Raw genomic sequence first — 14,963 nt, forward strand, 5'->3', positions numbered from 1 at the left:
TTTAAGAAATAAATAGAAGATGCTACGGGGTAAAGGAAATACATCATCAATGCAATCAACAGAGAAACTCCTGAGAGCTGTCCAGAACACTACATGTATCCACAGAGAACACCATCATCAAATCAAGCCAAGTATCCAAACATACTCTCCCCCTTTTTCATGAGCTCTGTCGGGCTGGATGAGTGGAGGAGCGTGACCTAAGGCAATATAAATAAATACATCTTAAGACGTAGGGAGTCTTCCAGCACTGCATTCCCACTACTATCAAAATCCATTTCCTGAGTCCATGTTGTGAGCCAAATATTTCTATATCCATTATCAAAGTAATGTGGACCCCACCGTGCAGACACAAAGTGACAGCCATGGCGAAGTCCTCTAAATCCTGCATTAGCACAGCGTCAGGAATTTGTTATTCTGTCGTACACTTGAGGCAGCCTTAGTATGGGCTTTCATTACACTTGAATAGCAAGAGCAAAATAATTCAAAAACAGTTTCGCCTGACGCTGGAGTATGATGACTGCATTCATATGCATCTTTTTGCATGGATTTATCCAGGAATGTGTACTTGCAGAACATTCACCCATAGTAGATATGTGTGTTCAGAGGTTTGAATTTACTACGGATGGACCAAAGGAGCTTCACTCGATCAACATGGGAATAAATCGCCTTCATCAAAGGCATAGTAAAGGGAGGGAAGTCAGCTTCAATTCACATTCACATGGCCTAACCACCATTTCAGTTCAGAACATTTAACATGCAATAGTTTTCCATCAAAAATATATTATGCTTTGCATGATCCCTCTAAGCCAGGGGGGGTCAAACTCAAATACACAGTGGGCCAAAATAAAAAATGGGTACTAGCCGAGGGCCGGACTGGTTCAATGTTTATTGCAAAACTTTTTTTAAATTAACTTATTGCACATATTAAACCGGGGACTAACAAAGCTTAAATAATTGCATATAAAAACAACATTAAACATTAAATAATTAGTTGCATTAATTACTTATTTCTCTATCTGCAGCTTTTCCAGAGTCATTTCTTATGATTACATTTTTCCACAGGCCAACAGCTTGACAGAAAAAAAAAGTGCAGAAGGAAACATCCATGTAAAGTCAGTGTGCTGCTCTGTGATGCTAGTTCAGATACTTGGCATCTCATCTTGGGTGCAAGGTCATCAATGTTTGGGCTCAGGCTCTGAGCTGAGGAGACCCTCAGGATTGAGTGAAGGTGTGCGTGCAATATACCGGCGGGCCAGATCTAATAGTAATTAGAAATGATCCTGCGGGCCGAAATTAAATCCACCAAGGGCCTGATTTGGCCCCCGGGCCTTGAGTTTGACACATGTGCTCTAAGCCTTATGACTGTGGGATTTTGATGGTTAACACTTGTATTCTTGATCATTTCCAATGTAATGACCCAAAATGACATGGTTTCATTATGTTTCTTACACCATTAAATAAACGGTGATGTGGAAAAGCCAGCTTTAAAAATCTAATGATCGTAACGGTTTCTTTAAAACATGCTAATGAAATCCATTTAAACTAATCAAGGGTCTGTCATTTGTGACTGAAGCAGCTTTGAGCAGACTCCTACTCCATGCTGGAGAGATGTATTAGGTCAGTACATTTAAATATATACAATATGCATAAAAGCCTTTTCTGGTTTCTAGCATGTGGTGTTAATTGAATGACAGAGTTAGCATCCTCTCCTGCCCACCTGCAGCCCTGTGCTGCTCCTCTTCAACCCTGCCAGGAGAAGAAATGCGCTTCACCCTCCTGCCATTCTCTCCTCCAACGCATTCCCCCACCTCCACCGCTCCTCTCCTATTTTTCTCTATCCACTTCTATCCATCAGTCAGCCCACACAAGCTTCCTACCTGCAATTGTATCATTCACTTAAAACCAGACATAATATACGTTTCATATTGTCATGTTGCTTGATGAATTCCCCATGCCTGTAGAGCTTGCTGGGTTTCCTTCTTTCCCGCAACTATGTGCATATTTGTAGCAGATACAGACGCCTTCTCCGGGGAGCAAGCATTCTGTTGTGATTGAAAGGCTGCACTTGTAATAGAAAAGCACACAAGGTGCACATTTACCCACAGTGAGTACTATTTGAATGGAGCTCTTTCCTCAAAGATGAAGGAGATATTGTTCTGGTATGTTGTTTATACATTGGTAGCATGACTGTTAATATAAGAATAAAAGACTTGATAACTATGAACCCCTATGTATGGGGGCATGTTACACAAAGTATTATGCATAAAGGTTATTTGCTTTGCTTGATATTTGTGTTGGGCCTTTATCAATATAAAGTCAAGTATAAACTTGAATGCTGGACTCTTGTATGCGTCCATCTGAAAATCAAGATCAACTCTAAACTTAACCGGCCACAAACATAATGGAATAAGCTCAAATCAACATATCAAATCAACAGAAAATCTATTTTGCCATGACGCTGTTCTCCCGTTCAATGCCGGAGCTCCCTCAGCCAGCTAATTGATGAAGATGATAAATCTTGTCTTTTCTTTTGTGCCCAAATGCTGAACTTTAATTAAATTGTCTCTCTTTCTTATCACTTCTGCTGAACAAAGCAGTGCATTCTGTCCTTGACTGCCACTTTCAAAAGACATAATGTCTCAAATTATAAGAAATATCAAGAGAAAAATGTAATATTGTTTTAAGAGAGAAGGGCAGATTATGAACAGCATGATACAGGACTGCGATAATAACAGCAAACTAGCAGTGCATAATCATTGTCGGTATCTCTGCCAAGATACCTATATGCCCGCAGTTTGGCAAGGTAGCTCAACAGATCCATCAAAATGTATCTGTCGTGCAGTGTCTCGGTTTGTTTTGATGTCAGTGAAGCTTGGAGGGAAGCCTCATTAGTCTAGATACTTCGACACATGCAGGCTCAAAGGCGTGCAAGAGTGCACTGATGCCTGCACAAACACTTTGTGTCTCCTGCTCAGACACCAATTGTATTTAGTCACAAGTCTGATCTGGATAAATGTATCTATGTGCGCCGTGAGAGCAGACACATTAGCACATAGATTTGCTCATCTGAAGTTAGCTGCGTCAGGCCAGCAAAGGGAAAATAAATGGTTGTTATGGACCCATGTCGTGAGGTAAAAAGTGAATGACGTAGAGCCACAGGGCCAGCTGTTAGGTGTGAGGCAGGACACTGTCCCTGATGGGAGGCCATTTGTGAGTGTGCATTCATACTGACCCATTCTTGTCATGGCAAAGAGGGCCAACAGTCATCCATCACTGTGTCTGGCTGAGTGTGTGTGAAGTGTTTGGGTCGTGCCACCTGCTGCAGGTGGAAGCAGTCAAAAGTGCCGGCTTATGGCCAGATACTGAGCTCTCGGTACTGATGTTTCATCTGTCGGCTTCCTTCCACCCACTGCTAACAGACCCATCACCCCCCTGTCTTTTAATACCATATCAACTTCCACTCAGCCCACAAAGAAGGGGCTGATGTTCTAAAACAGGCATTGTATAACTTGCTTGATATTGTTAGTACTAATAGTGTGGATTGTATGGCTTAATTTCCCAAAAACGTACAAATGTAAATTGCACTGCTTCATCATTGAGCATAATCTCCAGGATCTGCAGGGGATAATATGATTGTTGAGCAAACTCCAGTGGCTCACCAATTCATCTTCTAAGTACTAAGAATAACTTCATTTCAAACTTGATGTAATCTCTACGTTGTCTTTTATGAAAAGTAGCACTAACTTCCCCAAACATTGAGTGAACACACACTGTGAGATCAATCAATAAGCTGCTACATAGCCCTGCTATTAGCCAGCGGGAATTTAAATGACAAAGAAAGGCTTAGAAAGAAGAACTAAGAGAGTTAGAAAATGAAAAACGTAAACATCTGCCCACAGTCAAACAAAACCAACTCCAATCTTGAGTGTTTCATGAAGAGAGTGTTGACGTTGTCCCTTGCCATCTCCATCACAGTAACACAAAGTCAGAACATCGGGCTCTGGATGCAATCACTAGCCGAGTGGCTGAAATCACAATGCTATTGATTGCCCAAAAGCACAATCAGAGCTGCATTGTGAGAAATTGTGTTGGACAAAATGGCCTGTGGCTCCCTCACATACTGTAATTAGAAGCCGTTGGACATTTAGCTACAGCATTTGTAACAACGTATCAAACACAGAGGAGCTTTTTCTGTGGGCAACAATACTAGACTCCATCTGAGGTGGCCTTGCTGTGAACAATTCCAAGGAAATGGACTTTCAACAGCTTGCCTTGAACACAAAAGGAAAAGTAGTGTGTGTGTGTGTGTGTGTGTGTGTGTGTGTGTGTGTGTGTGTGTGTGTGTGTGTGTGTGTGTGTGTGTGTGTGTGTGTGTGTGTGTGTGTGTGTGTGTGTGTGTGTGTGTGGTGTGTGTGTGTATGGCAGGACATAAAATAAATATGCAGCACAAAATATATATTAATTTGAATTCAGTGCTCTTTATTTTGTAGTGAATCGTTTGAATGGTATGGAATTGTTTGTAGGGATGAGTGCATATGTGTAGTAATTGTGTGAGTTAGTGAAACTACACATGTATCTATTCAGTAGCAAACGCACCGTGCTGAAAAGTAGTCAATGCCCCAAACGTCAGCCTTTTTCTATCATGTCTGCATTACTATATGATCCAAGATAACCAAACAGAGATGCAAGTGTTGTAAAATACAACTGCAGCTGACATTGAATCCAATAAAGGGCACAAAGGGCTCCTGGAAGGCAACATGCTTCGACCCGAGAGAGCCTCCAGCTAAAAGAAACAGCCTGCTGAGAAACGGCAATGAGCTCACCACCTCTAAGGCGAGAGTGAATAGACTGAAGGACCCCACAGGAAAATCTAGCGCACTCACTGCAGCGCTGTTGTTAGAGAATAAAACATCAGAAAAAACAAATCTGAAGCCTGTAATATGAGTTCTTTGTTGTCTCCAGCTTTGTCAAAGAACCTTTTGTTGCTGTACATGATGATTGTATTTTCAGCTTTGAAGCGCTTGTCAAAGTGTTGTGAATAAATCAAGACAAAGGTAAAACTGGCATTGTTTTCTCAAAGAGTCAGTTCAATTAAGCTCACCTGCTCATTACTGTCTTACTTGCTTTCAAATCTCTCACACATGTTCTTTCTTCTCATACTCCAATATGTCCAGAATTTCACCGCGATGATGTCGATGGGAAAACCCCTGTTCCTAGCATCTTTATTATACTCTGAGTTTCTATGCAGGAGTAGAGAGGAATATATAAAAAAGTCATATTAATAAAAGTGGCCCTGCTCTCAGCTGGAGGGCTGATGTTGTTATTCCCAATCAGAGCAGAGGCCTCGAATCAGCGGCTCCCCTGCCACGCTGATTATACCCTGTTCAGGATGGTGATTACATAGAAACAAGGATTGTCAGGATGCAAAGCAGAGGCAACAGTGAGAGGTGGATGAGTCTTAGGAGTCAACATGTCGTGTGTTTGTGCATTACAAACAAATAGCTATTCATATATCTGTTTCAAATGTGTTGTTCTCTCAAGCTGAAGACTGAAGAAAAACAAAATCCCGATAGGAGAGAAGTTGATAATGTGCTATTCTTATGTTTGCATTATAATAAGATATTGGTGTATGTTACCTGTGAATATAATGCACTATTAGTGAGAAAACTGTGCATGTTTGCCTGCATGCCACTATAGGGAGCAGCTTACTGTCAAACCCAGCTCACCGAGCCTGATTATTTTCAGCAGCGATACTAACTGACACTAATGGTGTCTACTGAGCCTCAACACTTTCCTGCAAAAACAAATGAGATAACGCAAAGTCTAAAACTTTACCGCAGCATTATATAAAAAACGACCTGCTCCCTGCAACATGTAGAAAAAAAGCATAATTTTTTTGAAACGTATTAGGTCTAATGATAAGGCTGAAAATGTTTTCATACAAACATTAGTGTCAGGTCAGCAGAAGACATGGCCCCACAGGTAGCTCTGCATCATGTACATATCCACTTTCATCACTGCAATATCATATACATCCGCCATTACACTAAATAAACAAGTGTTATTATATTACCAGCCAATTCAGTTTGGCCTTGTGTATCATAAGTCCATATTATGATGTGCCTCGGTGACATTAAAGCATCTACTGAGGATTCATTATGCATTTCCCTCTCCATCAACTGCACATCAATAAAGTGAAATGAATGCAAATTGTTTAGAAACTGTAGACACTCGATTGCATTGTGGACATCTGGAAGAAACAATATAAGTCTCCGTAGGACTAAATGACAGAAATGCGTACAAGCTGAATTTATATTTGCTCTGCATTCCCAAAGACAATCAGATACTATCCACACAGGATAAACCCCCCTGATACAGTACACACAAACACACAGCAGCATCACTCACAATGACACAGTCGTACAATGATGAAGATGTTGTGTAAGTCGTATGGAAGGTCGTCCAGTCTTGTGACCATTAAACCACGTTACCCAGTAAAGGCTGTTTGTCACCGCGGCCCAGTGAATCAGAGCGGCCCTTGGTTACACCCTCAGGCATTTATCAAAGGTTTCTCATGTATGGCATAGTGTCCTTGAAAGAGAATATATTCTAAAGAGCACACTGCACAGTAGAGGTCAGCTGTAACTAGCTATGTGCATTATTCGGTTAATTAGGAAGAGTAAACTAAAAAAACACAATGTCTAGTGGGCGCTGTACAGATTGGAAAGCCTCTGAGGCCCATCTGTTATTTGCGATACTGGGCTATATAAATACACAGTTGATTGGTAGAATTTGATGTACAAAGGGTATATTGTGCTTTTTTTGTTGTAAATAGTAATTGTAAAGAAACAAATTATGCCTCCACTATTAAAGGAGACTATAAAAGATTACCATTTGAGTAACCGCTGTGTAGTTTAAACATATCATTACTTCCCCATTCTTTTATTCAAAAATACAGAGCAGCAGGAAGTAACAACTTTGAGTCAACAAACAATAAACCAAACTGGATCCCGGCCTGCTTAAACTGGTTGTAAACAGCATAATATGAGGAAGGAATCATTCGTAAACACCAAACTGACATGAAAGATGTCCCTGTTGTTACATTGATTGATTGCTTAACATGTTGGCATGCGCATTGCACTTAATAGTATGTCCAACAGCTGGCAGCCAGGTAGAAAATATCAACATGACTGGGAAAGTGTCGTCCCAGCAAATGAGCTTCGCTTCACAATCAAATCAAACAGGTGGGCTGCTGGGAAAGGACGGCAGATTTCTCTTGATATTTTTGTATTGCTGGCAATTCAAATGGAAAGGGGACACAAACACCTGTCAGTGTTCTACATGACATCCCGGCCTGTTTTGAATTCCAGTCAAGGCGGGTGATGGGGTCGGAACAAAATGGAGCTCTATCGCTGTCAGAGGCTGTCAGCGCTTTAATAACTCAGAGCTCCTCTGCTGTTCTTGCATGCTGACAGGAATGCAGATATTTCCTTTGTGTATTTTGTGTCCCCCTTTCTTTCTCTTGCCACTCCTTATCATCCAATGCCACCATCCATACAACTTCATCATCCTTTTACTTGTTTTGCCCCCTCAACCTTAGAGCCCTTTGAGATCAATTACATTGAAATGGCTGAGATATGGTATAATGCACATTGATGTGCCATATGCATCTTTTTTCCCCCCAGATTCACATCTTTTCAGTCTAAAATAAATGAAATCCATTACTAAGCGCTTACTCTCTTTTCTCCCTATTCGCTCATGCCACTCCCTTATTTCCATCTCTCCTCTGATCTGTAAGGCTGCTCATGTCGCTTAAGTCACCCTAATCTTACAACATCAGCTCTGTAATGCGTCTCATTATGATTGGTGGGCATGGCAATCAGAGTTATAAACCCTCGCTCTCCTTCAACCCTCCACTGCCTTAAATCCATTTTAATTCTAGCTCCTGAGTGCAGCACGGGGGGAGGTATATGCATTCAAGGCCAAGACTGGCACACACTCACACAATTCAGCAACACACAATCACCAAGCGTTCTGATTCCTGGCATAGCCTGACGCTGATGAAGATAAAAATGCCATTAGAGTAATTCCTTGAGAATACCGATTACGTCTTATAAGTAGATGTCCATCCTTCACACCTCACCACACTCTAAAAACAAATTCAGGCGACCTTTCACCTCCACTTAATTAAATGCATGGTTGCAAGATAAAAATGTGAGTTAATTGATTTAGATAAACATTTGAAGTTGCAAACATTAATTTATAAGTTGTGTTGACGTAATAATGTTGGTAATTACATCAACTTAATATTGTGTGTAATTTAAACTCTGATTTCTGCGTTAATTGACTTAAAACTAAATTCAAGTTGTAGTAAGTAATGCAATTGGCTTGATAACTTAATTCTTCTACACCTTGAGTTAAGGGTTTCAAGTCCACTCCCACTTAACATGCCTGGACAAGTTCCCACAGTTAAGACAAATAGAAATATACAAAGGACATTTTAAGGTGAGTGTCATCTTTTGTCATTCAAATACAGTAGATAGCCTTGTAGTTGCACTGTATAGGCAAATTGCTGTTTGACCAAAACTAGCAGCCTTTGAACTGTGAATAGTTCTGTGAGAGGATACAAAGTAGTAGAGGCTACTGTGAGATTAAAAATACTTTAGTTACTATTGTGATATCGCTTTTGATTCAAAATGAATCTCGTGAAGCAGATCAAGGACATGCTTCTTGAGGTAGGATCGTTATTTAGAGTTGTCATTGAAATGCAAGTTGTTGGCAGTCACGCATTCAGAATATATTCATTTAGGTCATTTCTCTTGTTTTCCTTTTTCAAAAAGAGCACAATACAAATGAAGTGCGCAGAGAACTATAGCCATCCGCTGCCTTGTCGTGTACCTTGGAGAAAAGGAAGAGGACCTTTTCAAGGAGTTTAGCGACGTAATTAAAAATCTTGAAATAAAATAAAATCCACGGGCACAGTGTAAAAACACAGGACAAAAGCACTGCTCTCTGTCAGTTACACTTTGAAGCATATTGCACTTTTGGCCACACCCCAATCAATAATATCTTAGCAACGTTCAGCATGGATAGGTGTTGACAGCAATGGCATGGGAAAAGGATTGTGTAACATTTGAAAAGTGGCTTCTGCTCTTCACTTAACCAGTTCACATATTGTATGGAACCTGCTAAAAAGATGAGAAGGTACACTAAAACTTATCTACAAAATCTGTCCACATGCATTTAAACACTAGGCAAAGTACTCAAAAGCACCTCTGTGTGTCTTCAGGACCACATTGCCATGACGACACACACATGCAGACTCAATAGGTGAAAACAATACCAGCGTTGCTTTAGCAGCTGGTAATAATGGCTCTGAATTCGCTAAGAGTGACAGTTTAAAAAGTATGCAATTACCTAATTCATTATCTCTTATGCGCTAACCTATTATTTAATGTGCTTCAAAAGGACATGAATATCGCCTTCATCAGTGACCGGTCCAACCAGGGTCTGACCATACGATGGCAACCATCGTGGTCGAGGGAAACAAATGAATGAGCATTCTGCGTTAAATATATTCATACTGTTTGAAATAATGACTGTCGGCAGTGCAAACATCTTTGTTACATCTCTTGTAAAATGGATGTGTGTGATCTGCAGATTGGTGGCCATTGAGAGTTTGTTTCTGTAGTTTTACAACAACTTTACAGATTTTACATATTTGGCACTGGTTTTAAACATGCAAAGGCCTCTAACTTCGATGTGATGGCAGCATGTATTTGCTGTGTCCCCGTGTCCCATGGTAATATGGCTAATGTGTTTATTTATTATTTGTGGGGCAATTTCAATTTGTGTTATTTATCTTTTTTTTCAAGATTGAAATGAAGCTCAGCGCAAGTTCTTTCAGGAAGACTGGGTGTATATACATTCACTCCGCAGCTGCATATAATCAGCTCATCACAGGCGTTCTCTTTAACCTATTACATTTCACCTCATTCTCCAGCAGCCAATCAGCGTGCTGCAGCCAAACTTTAAAATGATTCTCCTCTCTCCTGCAGTCAGCTGTGATTTCAGGTGTTCATGCAACTTATCATACTGTATGGCATGTGTCAATAAATGTTCAAACTAAATGAATTCTCTCCTCATTGAAACATCATGTGTTGAAATAAACAACTACAGTTCAAAATAAAAAGTGAATTGCCTAATATTTTTGTTGTGGAATCAATGAATGTCTTTCTTTAAAGGCAAAAACATGAAAAAGCTAAGAAAAAAAACTATTGAATACAATATATTTGGAGCAACTTCATTTATAAATGGTTGTCAACTTAAAAACGTGTGTTCACAATGAGGGTAATTAAGTACATACAACTTACAATTCCTTTTAAATCATGTGGTAAAACTAGTCGGAACAACTTAATCTTTTGAGCAATCAACTTCAAAACTTGTGTTTATGCTCCCAATTATGAAGTAAGTGGTAATTAAAAACACCTCTGATTGTAGAGGAAAAGCCTTCTCCCCTAACTCAAATAACTTTGTTGCTTTAAGACAATTTCATTAGAAGTTGTCTTAACTCAATAAACATCGATGCAAATTGTTGCGTTGATTTTCTTTGTTGAGCCGAGGCATTTGTTTTTAGAGTGCATAAGGCAAGCTCTTATTACTTATGCTGGCAAAGACAGACACACACATGAAGATATAAGAAGCTCACAGCCACTGGTGTTATGCAGACTGTTAACCACATACACATTTTCAATTATCATACCGTGTGTTTTAAGCATTCACACCCCTCCATATGGCTCGTTCTCCCTCGTGACAAAGGTAAATAAAGCTTTGTGTTATGATATGTGTTTAACTGTTTTACTCTCCAGTAGTAAGTGCTAATTAAAAGGCACAAGGAGAGAAAGAAAAGGTGGGATGTAAAAAATTGGAATGGAAAAACCATAGTAGTGCTGTGTTTGTGTGCTGCAGTTGTGTGTGTTTGCTTGTGAGATTGTCAATCCCTGTGAATATTAAGGGTATAACCACATATTTGTATTCTAATTGTGTTTCACCTTCTGTCATTTCGAAAATACAAGCTATCCCTTTATGCCTGAACACATTGCTTGTAAATCATTCTGATTGCATCACGGCATGGACAAAATGAGGGAACATTGCAAGGGTAAAAACGTCCCATCTTTGCTGTGACTTTACTCTACAGTAGTAGAATGGCAAATCCTCCACCTTAATCAATGTTTATAAAACACAATAAACTTTGCTAGGTGGAAAATATTGGATATTGAATATTTTCCCTCACTTTTGAATTATAGATGCAGTTCGGGAAGGTTACCAGGACAGAAAGTAGAAGTATAAAGAGAAAAAAGACTATGTGACACAGGAAGGAGTCGCACAGGACAAGAACATTAATAGTTTTCAAATAACAAATTATCGCAACTTATTAACGCAATCATTTTGAACTGATACAGTTACTTTGAAGAGCTGCCCAAACCTAGCCTCTCCTTAATGCAGTGTCTCTGTCAGTTAGCTGCTGACTGTGAACACAAGACATGGTCTGAGGTAAGGTGAGGGTATGGTAAGGGAATGTTTCTCATTACAATTTAAATACAAAAGCAAACATGCCAAGAAGTGTAAAGTAGCAACACTTACAATATTGTTACAACTCACATATGATTGCACAGGGTATATGCAGAATCCTGAAGTCAAATGTAAGACCTTTTAAGACCTTTTTTAAGACCCTTTCCATACATTTTAAGACCTCATCGCCAGTGGTGTAGTGGGCGTTGGACGCGGAGGTACGCCGTACCCCCACTTATTTGGAGCATGATCTTTTTTTTAATTGTCTAATAAATATAAAATCATTGCCAGTGTTATCAGTTGCAAGTGTGTATTTGTTGTAATAATGACAAAAACATAATACATTTCACAGTAATTATAATAAAAAATAAAATTTCCTTAAAAAATGATGATTCGTCATCACGCTCGTGACCCCGCGGCGAGCTGGGGGTGTGTCAGTGATTTGGCGGCAGCTCTTTCCCTCAAGAACGCTAACGAGAAAGCTCTACAATGGCAGGCAAACATTCTATACTTGACTTATTTTCTAAAAAGAATATCATTCACAAAAAGAAAGAGGCTAGCAGCACCGAGAGAGGAGAGACGAAGATGAGGTTTGAGACTAGAGAGAGAGATGAGAGAGAGAATGAGAGAGGAGAGGAGGACGAGGAAGAGAGAGAGGAATAGAGGAAGGAGAGAGAGAAGAAGAGAGAGAGGAGAGAGACGATAGAGAGAAGACCCGAGAGAGAAGGAGGAGACCTGGAGAGAGAGAGAGGAGAAACAAAGCATACTACGTTTTTACAGTGTTGTTTACGTGGCTCAAGCGGTGGCTCTGGGGAGAGAGAGAGAGAGAGAGAGAGCTGTCTGCTTAGTTGCAATACTGTAGCTCAAGCATTTATGCAACTTAGGCCTATACATTGTTTATGTAACTTTTGTGCCAGTGTGTCCATGGTTTTGAGTCTGTGTGTGTTGAGCGCACCGCCGTCTGCTTTTTGCAGTACAGTAACTAAAGTAGGACTAAGCATACCGGTAGTTTCTGTGGACCTGTCTGCCCGTTTTGGGAGTGCACTGTGCGCGTGCGCACTTGTGTGGCATTGTTTGGGATGACCTAATTAAAATAGCGTCTCCCCAGTAAAAAAATCCCCACTACACCACTGCTCATTGCCACTTAGAGTTTTAACCGGTTACCTTGGCGACACACTTTACCTCACATTGACTATATACAGTATTGATTGTCCTTCCTCCTTATCTTCCAACAATTTGGACGCAGACTTGCATTTCCCCATAACGATGTTGTTTAACAAACGGCGTAAACGGACCATCGCGCGCTATCAAGCAGTGAGCGTGCGATGTCCTGTTCAGATGACGTCAAACCCAACGGGATGCCATCAATAAACTACACAGAATCACACTACACACCTACGCAATGATTACATTCAGGCAGACTGTAGAACACAACCTCTTTGGACAATTGATATACTTATTGAAAACAAGCTACAACCATAGGCTACAACATGTAATACCTTGGAAAATGCCATTTAATACTTTTTAATAGCCTTCATTTTCGCTAAATTGATTTATCAACTTTTATTACTTTTTAAGACCCGGCGGACACCCTGTCTCATGTTGAGATTTTTAGTAGAGGATATTGCATTTTTTGTTTCTATGTCAAGGAAAGGGTGCAATCAATTATTAATAAGGTTCGGATGGGTCTTGCTTTTTATATATATAGTATATATATATAAAAAGGGAATATATCAAAAGATTCCTCACCACCTATTAGTTCCTTATACATATTCAATAAAGTGTCATGGGCAACAAGTATATAATAATTGGTTATACTGTACATAGATGATATTATATTATGACAGTTAGCAAAGTGAAAGAGGCTGATCTCAACATAAATGTTTGTTTGAGCCACACATATTGTGGCTCTTATGCTATCTGTTATGTTTATAGAGCCTATTCAAAAATATCATGTATGTTCAGATGTTTTCCTTTTATGCGGAGGCAGCATTGGACCTACACAGCAACTTGACATGAAGAGCGGCTTTGTAGCTTTCTTTGAGCAAAGAGAGACAGAGCTTGAAAGCATCTGTATCACAGCAAGCTAAATATTACATCAGTCTATGCGCACAGATTATGAAATCAAGAGCCCACATTAAAAACTCAAGTGCACAAATTAGTGTTGTTTTTTTCTTCCCTCCATGACGCCTCCCGGGCTTTGTAGATTTTGAAAAACTGACATGAAATGTATTTCTTTAAGTATGGCCCATTTGATCTGCAGTGACATAAAAGCCTTGAGAAAAAAACGAGGAGGGACACAATGAGGCTGAAAAGAGAAGTGTTGCATAACTGTCTACATTAATTACCTCACCAGAATGGAAGCTTTAAAGTGAAATGAGAGGGAAAAGAAGATGGGGATGGTGACATAATAAATGAAAAAGAATAAGATAGCATAATTGTGAGATGTTTAAATATGTGCATTGATATATTCCCTCTTATGTAAATTGTTACGCGTCAAAAAGAGATCTGTAGGTTGGATGTTGCACATTGTGTTTCATTGATGTTCTATTTGTAAAACTAAAAATGATGTTTCATTCTGTTCAATGGGACATTTGACTCCAAATGCATGGGCAGACATTAGCAAACACTCATATGGCATAAGAGAAAAACAGGGGAACATAAGAAAGAAAGAATGATGACTGTCAATTACAATTTGTTTGCGTTTTGATCGAATGACAGTCTATAGAAACAAGGAGCTGTCATAGCACGTGCAAATGTGTCTGTGGATGTGTGAGGGGGGGGGCATCATAGGTTCTGGCAAGATGACGCACTTTTATGATGTCATCTGCCCTCTGGAACAGATTGGAATTAATTGGTTGGCCGTTTTACAGCCGCATGCCTTTTTTTAACAAGAGCATCCTTTACACACACACACACACACACACACACACACACACACACACACACACACACACACACACACACACACACACACACACACACACACACACACACACACACAAACACACACAAACACACACACACACACACACACACACACACACACCCACGGCAGAGGTTCTAATAAAAACTCAATCATCAGCTGGAGAGAGGAATTTACTTCACCTGGCACTACACCCAATGAAGTACACAACATTTTGTGTGATTCTTTTGTGTCATATCAATTTATACGAGGTCTCTTCTAACTGGAACACACACATATAAGGACATAAATGACATCTCTCTCTTCCTCTCTCCATAAACACACACTCTTGGAGCTATTTCCCCTCTTGTTCTCAGCATGTTCACAGAGGCCCTTACAACATGAATCCTATTGTGACTCTGCAGCGATATGTCAACCTTAGCCACAGTCTGGCTGTGTCCTACCCGAGAGCCAACCCTGTGTTCTC

The 14,963-nt window shown here is 40.0% G+C and overlaps 1 protein-coding gene across 2 annotated transcripts in view; it reads right to left on the reverse strand.

Moving 5' to 3' along the window:
- The window catches only part of nrxn2b (neurexin 2b), a 637,678-nt gene that overhangs the window by 442,959 nt on the left and 179,756 nt on the right, over positions 1-14,963 (reverse strand). The window lies entirely within an intron of this gene.

Source organism: Gymnodraco acuticeps, unplaced genomic scaffold (genome assembly GCF_902827175.1).
Source record: "Gymnodraco acuticeps unplaced genomic scaffold, fGymAcu1.1, whole genome shotgun sequence".
In the NCBI taxonomy this organism is placed as follows: domain Eukaryota; kingdom Metazoa; phylum Chordata; class Actinopteri; order Perciformes; family Bathydraconidae; genus Gymnodraco; species Gymnodraco acuticeps.